This window comes from Physeter macrocephalus, chromosome 21, assembly GCF_002837175.3.
Source record: "Physeter macrocephalus isolate SW-GA chromosome 21, ASM283717v5, whole genome shotgun sequence".
Classification (NCBI taxonomy): domain Eukaryota; kingdom Metazoa; phylum Chordata; class Mammalia; order Artiodactyla; family Physeteridae; genus Physeter; species Physeter macrocephalus.
The window spans coordinates 78,246,572-78,256,188 of record NC_041234.1 but is presented as its reverse complement, the minus strand read 5'-3'; the positions used below and the strand labels follow the sequence as shown (position 1 = coordinate 78,256,188).

General features: G+C 48.9%; 1 pseudogene; it reads left to right on the top strand.

The window, feature by feature from the left end:
• The first annotated feature begins 318 nt into the window (after positions 1-318).
• The window catches only part of LOC102993439 (nuclear RNA export factor 2-like), a 12,734-nt pseudogene continuing 3,435 nt past the window's right edge, over positions 319-9,617 (top strand).

Below are 9,617 nucleotides of genomic sequence, written 5' to 3'. Positions count from 1 at the left end.
AAACATGGTGAAGAGGGATGTCTAGGAGGACCCCGAAGTAAGAGAGTAAGTGACCAGGCCGCAGGGTTTGTACACAGCAGTCCCTGGGACGATGCACCTCTCTCAGTCTCCGTGGACTTATTTTTCTTCTCTCACTGCAAAACTGAAGCATGCTAGAAGTGAAATAATGGTTGAGCAATCCTAATTGTAGTGCTGGTGTCAAAGAGACGAAGGTGTACAGAAGACTTTCTTGGCACTTATGGCCCCTCACCCTCCTTTTCTCCACATGCCCCCTGCAGCTCTCCCGGTACATTCCAAGGCAACAAGAGGGGAGTGAGATTGGACTGTGAAGACCACATGCATATGACTGTGTGAAGAAACAGAAAACCTCTGGAGAGAGAAATGTGGGAGGACACACAAGATGGAACCCCAGGGAGCTGGTTCAGGGTCACAGTGAGTATCCTGAAAAATGTATGGAATGTGCAGGAGAGAAAAACCAGGGGGAGTTGTGTTGGTCTCAAGTAGAGGTGCTGGTTTATTTCACTGAGGACAGTTTGTAATCTGTCCTTTTTATTACCAGGTGTTAACAGTCTTCTTCATCAAAGGGCAGACTCTGAGAACCAGTGAAAAGGAACAGGCTGACTGTAAGGAAAATGGAGGAGCCTGTCTCAAAGCAAAGATGGAAACTACTGCCAAGGATATGGAGCAACTCCACACTGGAGATCTCAGTTTGGCAAGCTGAGAGTGGGAGATGGAGGGTCGAGCCTCTGGAGACCTTGTCTGAGGGCCAAGCAGTGTCTGTCTGTACTGGGAATGATCTCCTGGAAATTTATAAAAGGAAGATCATCTCTGACCCCTTGATTGTTTGGAAGAGATTTTGATTGGAGAGAAAGAGTATTTAGGAAATCCATATTACGCACACCCATAAGAAATCATGCCAGTGGACCCTTCTTTAGAAGCCCTTTCAAGCTCAGTAGAAGACTCGAAAAGAAGAGGAAAAGGTTCGTCCTCAGGTCTAAATTCCCTGTTGTCTGTCCTCTCTCCCATCCCTTATCTTCACCCTTAGATTCCTTATGGGATAAAGTATGAAAAGATATGGCTAATGAACTCAATCCAGAGCCATTGCAGTGTCCCCTTCACTCCAGTGGACATAAGAAAGGATGCAGGAACCAGACGCATGGGCAGAGAGAATGCGGAGAGGGACACCTGGTTCAGCAGGGTCTGTTGGCTTCTGGTACTATTGCTGTTGCATTCAATCCCTGTAGTTCCACTTTGTGAAAAATGGGGCTCGGCTCTTTGCCCAGGAAGCTAGCACTGCCTGTGCACTGATGGATGTCAGCTAGAAGATTTGTGACAAGGAGAGATGAAAGGTGTGTGTCTGGGGCATTACGTGTACCTCATCCTGAGGAAGGAGTGCAGGCCAGGGGCTGGTTGTCTTCTTTGGAAATAGATTTCCTGGTGCTTACCCCACCTCTTCTTCCTGCAGATACCTGTTTTGTCAGCCCCTCCGCAGTTCCCTACTCTGTGTGCTACAAGTTGAAGCCAGAAGAAATGGAGAAGCTAAAGGTAACGCAGACTCAAGGCATGTTGTGTGCCAACGCTCAAACCCACCTCTCCTTCCTCAAGACTCCCGTCCCCCTCGCCCCTGATTTCCCTGCCACCACCACAGCCTCAGAGCGGCTCTCAACAACTCTCTCTCCACAGCTGACCTTGAGCAAACGATTTGATGTCTCCCAGCAAGCTCTTGACCTCCAGAGGCTCCTCCTTGACCCAGGTATGGTTGACAGCAGCAATTCTAGGGCGGGCGAGGGCAGAGGGGTCTTTCTTGATGGAGACTTAGGGATGGTAACGTGGGAAGGGGATGGTGCTGGCCCCAGACCCCACTCAGCCATCTGATTCCCTCCCCTCTCCTTCCTGAAGACTTGGTGGGCCATGATATTGAATAATTCTGAATTAAAAAGCTGCATGGCTGCCACCCTGCAGATCATCGAAAAGAATTTCCCTGAGGTGAGGCTTAGGCCCAGTGCTGGTATTAAGGTAGAGGGTGGAAGAGATGGGATGGAGGGCAGATTTGTGCCCAAGGTTCTAGACAGTAACCTTCACTCTAACTCTTCTTGCTCCACAGCTGTTGTCCTTGAACTTGAGCAGCAACAGACTGTACCAGCTCAATGGCCTGTCTGATATTATACAGATGGCCCCCACGGTCAAGATCCTGAACCTCTCCAAAAATGAGGTGAGAAGAAGGAGCCAGATCAAAGTTGGGGTGAGAGTAGTGGGGGGCGTGTTAGTGGCCATCAAAGTGATGACAGGAGGCAGGTGAATGTTCCTGTGGGGAGGGAGGGCCTGGGGGTGCAGGGATCCGGATGTCCCTCTTTCCCTGGGATTCCTTTTCCCACTTCTGTCCCATATTTCTCAGCTTATGTCTGTGTGGGATTTGAGCAAGATGCAAGGGCTGAAGCTTGAAGAGCTGTGGCTGCAAGGGAACCCACTGTGTGGCACCTTCCCAGACCAGTCCACCTATGTAAGGTCAGTGTGAACACCCTGTCACCCTTCTTGGTGACCTTCACCATGGGAGCCTAGACTAACTGTGACAGTGCCACTTTGCAAAAGGTGGCAGCCATGGTCTTCTGGGAGGAACACCGGCCCCACTTTCTGCTCTCTCTGTGCCTATCACCGGTGAGGAGTCTCCGTCCCCCGACCTGCTCACCTCTGCAGGGGCTCTGGGGTCTGTTTCCAGCTCTCTGCGCCCAGCTATATTCCACCAAGGCCTCCCAAGAGTGTGCCCCAGGAAGCAGGGCTTCTCCTCCTCACCAGGACCAGGAGCAACCAGCCTTGATGCAGATGCTGGCACCCTGGACTGAGAAGGGTCCTCCAGCCCAGGGCCTCATGCTGAGACAAGCCTTCCTTCTTCGTGCTGAGATGGGGTTTCCCTCCTCCGTTCTGAGAGGAGCCCTCTTCCCCTTCCTCCAAAAGGGTCGCCCCTCCTCTCCCAGGTTGACATGGGGGCTTTCCTGTGCCATGCTGAGGGCTGAGGCCGTGGGTGGCTGCTGTCATGACATCCATTCTGCTGGCCCAATGCCAGCAGCTGGACCCTCCTTGGGAAAAAGCAGGGCTCCTTGAGTCAAGGGGCTAGACGTGGGCCCTCGCCAGTGATCAGAGGGCTTCCTGAGGTAGGAGTGGAAGGCAGAGGGCAGAGGTGATAGAAGAGACAGAAGGACAGGCCTCTCAGGGGCACTTCTCATCCCTCCCTGCACACATCACATCATCCCGCCTGGTCCTTCACAGGAGCCCTGGGCAGCCTGAGACAGGTATGGTTCCTCAGATAAAGAACCAACTGAGACAGGTGCAGAGGTCATCTGGAGAGAAGACGGTGATCATAAGAGGGGGCCACAGATCCTCAGCCCCATACTGAGCTGGGACCTGAGCCTTTCCTCCTTCTGGAGAAGATGTGCCCCCATGGCTGCTCTCTTTCCCATGCTGAAGTCTCGATGAGCTCACACAGGTGACATAGTTTCGACCAGCATCCAATGGGACCCCAGCCCAGCATGTGCATATTTTCCATTCCTACATGGTGTGTCTGGGCGATTCTCTGGCAGGTGAAGAACCGCAACATGTGTGCCATTTCCCCTTTCTTCTCTCCTTCCCTGACCCCAACCACGGGAGAGCTTCTTTCCCTTCCCTTTGTTTTTACTCTCTCCCTTGTCTCTGTGCCCCTATGTCTCTCTCATCTCTCCCCTCCTACCTTCACTCCCTTTCTGTCTTTATCCCCTCCACCTCCCTCCCTGAGCTCCACTTCACTCAACTCCCTGCCCCAGCATACTGGGCCATCCCTGGGGGGTGTCCAGGCCTTGGGAGAGTGCTGGACCCCCAGTGAGGTAGCAGAACCCCGGGTTCCCACCCCTTTCCCTCTTTTTTCCTCAGCCTTCATTGGGGCCCTGGAGGAAGGAAGGGAGGGGAAGGAAGCCCTGCAGCATGGGTTTGAAATGCTGGAACGTGTGGCACTGGAGAAGGGAGTGTGTGTAGTCTGGGTGGGAGCTACCCAGGCGAGGGAGACAAAGGGAGGGAGGGAAGGAATTTTAAAGTGAAGGTATTGAGAGAAATGAGGATAGAGTGTCTTTCACACAGTAAGATGACAGATGATCAGTGCTCAACAGGGAAGTGGACCAAAAACCCTTAAAATCAGAAGCAGAGGTGGGTAAAGCGGGCTGCTGGATGGGCCAGAACACACTGATCTCTGTTTTTGGTATTAGCGTTTTAACTCAAAGGAAGCATTGCAACATTGAACTATCAACCACCTCTTCTCTATTTTTGGTTTTGCACAGGGCCATCAGGGAATGTTTCCCAAATTTATTATGCCTGGGAAGTGCCTACAAAAATCATTATCTCTTACTAATGTCGGTGACCTCTGCACCTGCCCTCAAGCCCTTTGGTTCTTGCCTAGATTACATGTTGGCATCAGACCCTTAACCATTTTGGGGGACATGGACTACTGAAAATGACATGGATATACTTTCTGGAAAAATACCCATAAATACACACACACACACACACACACACACACACACACACACACACTGAAGTTGCATATAACACTAAAGACTTCCAAGACCTCATGATGAAGACATCCACTGAAAGATTTCCCATGGAATTTCCAGGGTCCTTTCACACCTGATGTCTGACCTTCACCCTCCTGGACCCATCTTTTTCCCCGGTCATCCAGGGCCACTCCCCTTGGCTCCACTCCTGATTTCCTCTTCCCCTCTCCAGGATGGCCAGGAGTTACCCTCAACAATTATCATTGACGTTGACACTCCCTACGTAATAAAGCACTGCAAGGTGAAGAAGAGGATCAAACAACATTAGGCGAGTTGCAAGAGAGGCTTTATCGGCCACTAAATCTGAAATGCCTTTTGATTCCAGGAAAGCTATAAAGGATCTGAGAAACTGAAGAGTCTAGTCTTGCAATTCCTGTAGCAGTAAGTACCCTTGGGAATCTGAGCAAGGGGAGGAGGCCTAGGAAAGTTGAGGCCACCTAAGCCCAGTCCTGCTCATTGGAGTTCTCAAGTCTCATTTGAGGTCCAGACCACAGAGATTGTCCTCATTACTCCCCCTCAGGCATTACTTGATCCATGACTGTGGAGACTGGCAGCATCTCCTTGGTACTTATCATGAGGAGGCTTGCTTCTTCCTGACCATTCCCTTCCACTCCGAGGGCGCAGCCATGTGAGTATCACAGCCCAGACTCTGCTCCCGGGCCGTGTGGCTCACCAGCAGACACAGGCCAGCTCCTGCATACACCCACCACCCACTCTTCCTCTTTGTCTCCTAGAAGCAGCTTGTGCAAGTACTTCAAGGACAGCAGGAATATAAAGAAGCTCAAGGACCCCCGTGAGTGTGTGATGGGAAGACTGGGTGGGAAAGGGTGGTGAAGGGGTCAATCATAGAGCCCAGGGCATGGCAGCCCCTGACCTTCGCTTGCTTCCCCTCCCCTCACAGACCAGCGGGTCCAGCTGCTGAAGCACACAAAACGAGTCATTGTGCACACCCTTTGTGTGTTGCCCAAGATTAAGCATGACTTCGGCTCCTTCGTGATGGACACGTGGTTACAGACGGTGAGCGCCTGCTTCCTCCCTCGGGCGGGTCCAGGAAGCTGCAGGTGGATAGGAGGTGGAGGTGGTGACTGGTCGCCTGGGCTCTTCCCTTTCAAGAGATGATGTTCTGCTTCTCTGTCAACAGGGCGTTCACGAAGTTGAGTGTGTGTAGACCCCCTCCCCAGATGCCCTCCTGCTCCCTCCTCCTGGACAGGCTCACTCCCAGAACCTCCAATGTTCCCTGACCACTTCCCTTCCCTTCCATTCCCCTCATTTCCCTTCCCTTCCCTTCCCCTCCATTCCCTTCGTTTCCCTCCCCTGCCTTCCCCACTCTTCCCCTTCCCCACTGTGTTCCAGCCCTTAGTCTTCCCACAGACACCCCAGGTATGAGCTGTGTCTACATCTCTCTGCCCTAAACACCCTGGGCGTTGGGGACACAGGATGTGGAGTTTGGTGGGTATCATCCCAGATCCTTACTCTCAGAATTTGGGCAATTACTTAACCTCCCAGTTTCTTCATTTGCAAAATGGGGTAGTAGTATCCACCTCCTGTGCGGCTGTGAAAAATGCATCCCGTGAACTTGTGTAGTCGTTTTCAGGGGCCCTGTCACTGGGCGCAACTGCTCCTATAGTAGCCCTCCCCATTTCTGACACCCTGGAACCGTGAACAACTTTCCTCTCAGCATGAGTGTCCAGTCACACCCTGACTGGGAACCACCATGTGAGCGTTTACAGCATGTGCGGCTCTAAGGGGTACTGTTGTTTGCTGTTGAAGTGGAAGGAAGTTCTCAGGGCTGTGTGCGTTCCTTCACCCAGACCTTCATCTTTACCCCTGCCAGCTATGGCAGGTGAGAGCCCTGTTGTGGGCGGGAATGCCCATCCCAGCCTCGGTTCAGGGACGTGGGAATGTGGTGGTGCAGAACTTAGGTTTACTCAGTATTGTGGAAAGCCAGCATGGAGATCCCAGGAGTAGTCTACCCTAGTGTTTAAGAAGAGCATGGACTGGCTTCCCTGGTGGCACAGGGGTTGGGAGTCCGCTTGCCGATGCAGGGAACACGGAGCGGCTGGGCCCGTGAGCCATGGCCGCTGAGCCTGCGCGTCCGGAGCCTGCGCTCCGAAATAGGAGAGGCCGCGGCGGTGAGAGTACCACCAAAAAAAAAAAAAAAAAGAAGAGCATGGGCTCTGGAATTGGCCTATGGGTTCTCTCCTTTACCCAACACTCATTCGCTGTGTGACCTGGGTCAAGTCACATGACCTCCCTGTGACTCAGTGTCTTCTTCCGAGAATGGGGATCAGACCATCCACTCCTTGCGCTGTGGTAAAGGGTAAATGCGAAATTGTCCATGGGTTGGGGATAAACCTATAAATCGAGTGAAGGTGGTAGACAGTCTCTCCAAAGGTGGGCTCTGTGGGGAGGGCAGAGGTACCAGTCAAGGAACCTGGGAGACAGACACAGCAGGGGTATGGAAGGAATCGCGTTGCTGAGTGGCAGTGGGAGCAGGATCGTTGTTTGGGGCTTGGGGTGGTCCATCAGTCCAGTTGTCTGAGGGCCCATTTTTCCTCCAGTCTATGCATTGTGAATGACGAACTGTTCGTGAGGGATGCCAGCCCCAGAGAGACTCAGAGTGCGTTCTCCATCCCAATGCCTACACCCTCCTCCCTCTCCCAGGAGCAGCAGGATATGGTGCAGGCTTTCTCCACCCTGTCTGGGATGAAACTCGAGTGGTTTCAGAAGTGAGTGCTGGCTGTGCATGGGAATGAGGTTGGGTTGGAACAGCAGGGGAGTGAATCATGGAAACTCGATAGCAATTTGGAAAAACACATTTTTGAGTATTTTGCTTCCAAAAAATAAAAGTGAGCCCATGAAAAATGAATCATACTATTATATGTGTAAAGGGATTTCAACAGAGTATAATGCTCAGTGACATTATCTTGTATATGGAAAATCCAGGACAATCCACACACACACCAACCAACAAACCAACAAACAAAACACCCCACTAGAACTGATAACCAAGTTCACCAAAGTTGCAGGATACAAAACCGATATACAAAACTTATTTGTATTTCCATGTATTGCAATGAACAACCCAAAAATGAAATTAAGAAAGAAAAGCCCAGTTACCATAGCATCAAAATAGTACAACACTTTGAAACAAATGTCACAAAAGAAGTGCTAATCTCATACTCCGGAGTCTGTAAAACGCTGTTGAAAAAAATAAAGAAGACCTAAATAAATGGAAAAACACTCCATTTTCATGGATTGGAAGACAATATTATTAAGATGGCAGTACTACCCAGAGCAAAGTAGGTTCAATGCAGTCCCTATCAGAATCCTTCTTTGCAACAATTGACAAGGTTATCCTAAATTTCATATGGAAGTGCACCAAAACAATCTCGAGAGAGAAGAAAAAAGTTAGAAGACTCACACTTCCCAATTTCAAAACTTGCTACAAAGCCACAGTAATAAAGACTACGTGGTACTGGCCTGTGGACAGTGTATGAATCAAGGGAATAGAACTGAGAGTGCACAGATAAACCCTCACGATTATGGTGAACTAATTATCAACCTGACAGAGTGCTGAAAAAATCTGATGGGAAAATAATAGTGTTTTCAACAAATGGTGCTGGGACAAGTGGGTATCCGCGTGCAAACCAAAGAATTTTGACCCCTGACTCACACACCATGTACAAACAGAGCCTGAAAATGGATCAAAGATCTAAAAGTAAGAGCAAAGACTATAAAAATCTGGGAAGGAAACATAGGTGTAAGTCTTCACGAATTAGGCAATCATTTCTTACATATGACACCAAAAGCACAAGCAACCAAAGAAAAAAAGTAGATACATTGTTGACTTCATCAAAATTAAAACCTTTGGAGCATCAAAGCACAGTATCAAAAAGGTGAAAAGCCCACCGACGGAATGGGAGAAAATATTTGCATATCACATATCTGGCAAGAAAATGTGAAGAACCGTTGCAACTCAACAATAAAAAGGCAAACACCCCAATTTTTTTTAAATGGGGAAAGGCTCTGAATGTACATTTCTCCAAAGAAGACATATAAATGGCCGACAAGGAAATGAGAAACTTCTCAACATCATTAGTCATCAAGGAAACGCAAATTGAAACCACAGTGAGTTACCAGGTCACACCCACTAAGATGGCTTTAATCAATGAAACGAATGATAACAAGTCTTGGTGAGGATGTGGAGACATTGGAATACTCATGTGTTACTGATGGGAATATAAAAGGGAGCAGTGGTTTGGGAAAACAGTTTGGCACTTCCCCAAAATATTAAACACGGAGTTACCATATGACCCAGTAATCCAACTCCTAAGTATCCTACTGGGAGAAATGAAAATATATGTTCAGTCTAAAACCTGTTTAGGAACGTTCATAGCAGCATTATTGATAATAAACGAAAAGTGGAAACAACCCAAATGTCCTGTAGCTGATGAATGGATGAATAAATCATGGTACATCCATAAAATAGAATATTATTCAGTCATAAAAAAGAATACTCTTCTGATACATGTCATGACATGGATGAACCTTGAAAACATGATGCTAAGTGAAAGAAGCCAGTCACAAGAAGTCAAGTATTGTATGAAATGCCCAGAATTGGCAAATCCACAGGGACCAAAAGAAGATAAGTGGTTGCCAGGGTCTGGGGGAAGGGGAGGAATAGGGAGTGATCACTAATGGTTAAGGAGCTTCTTTTTGACGAGGTAGTTTGGAATTAGATAGTTTGGAATTAGATAGTTGTGGTGGTTGCACAATTGTGTGAATGTACTAAAAAGCACTGATTTGTGTACTTTAAAATGGTGTGTGCATTATATCTCAATAAGAGATGGTGGGAGGCTTGTACTTTAGAATTTTTCATTTGTTATTTTCTTGAACATCTTTCTTGATCAGTATATATTGAATTGCCTTGTTCTTTTGCACAGCTCTGCTTTTCCGTTTTGAATTCTAGTGGGCATGAATGCTAGTGATAGATGGTTTGGTTTTCACTGGGTCTTTCTTCGTCATTACACATAGTGTTCA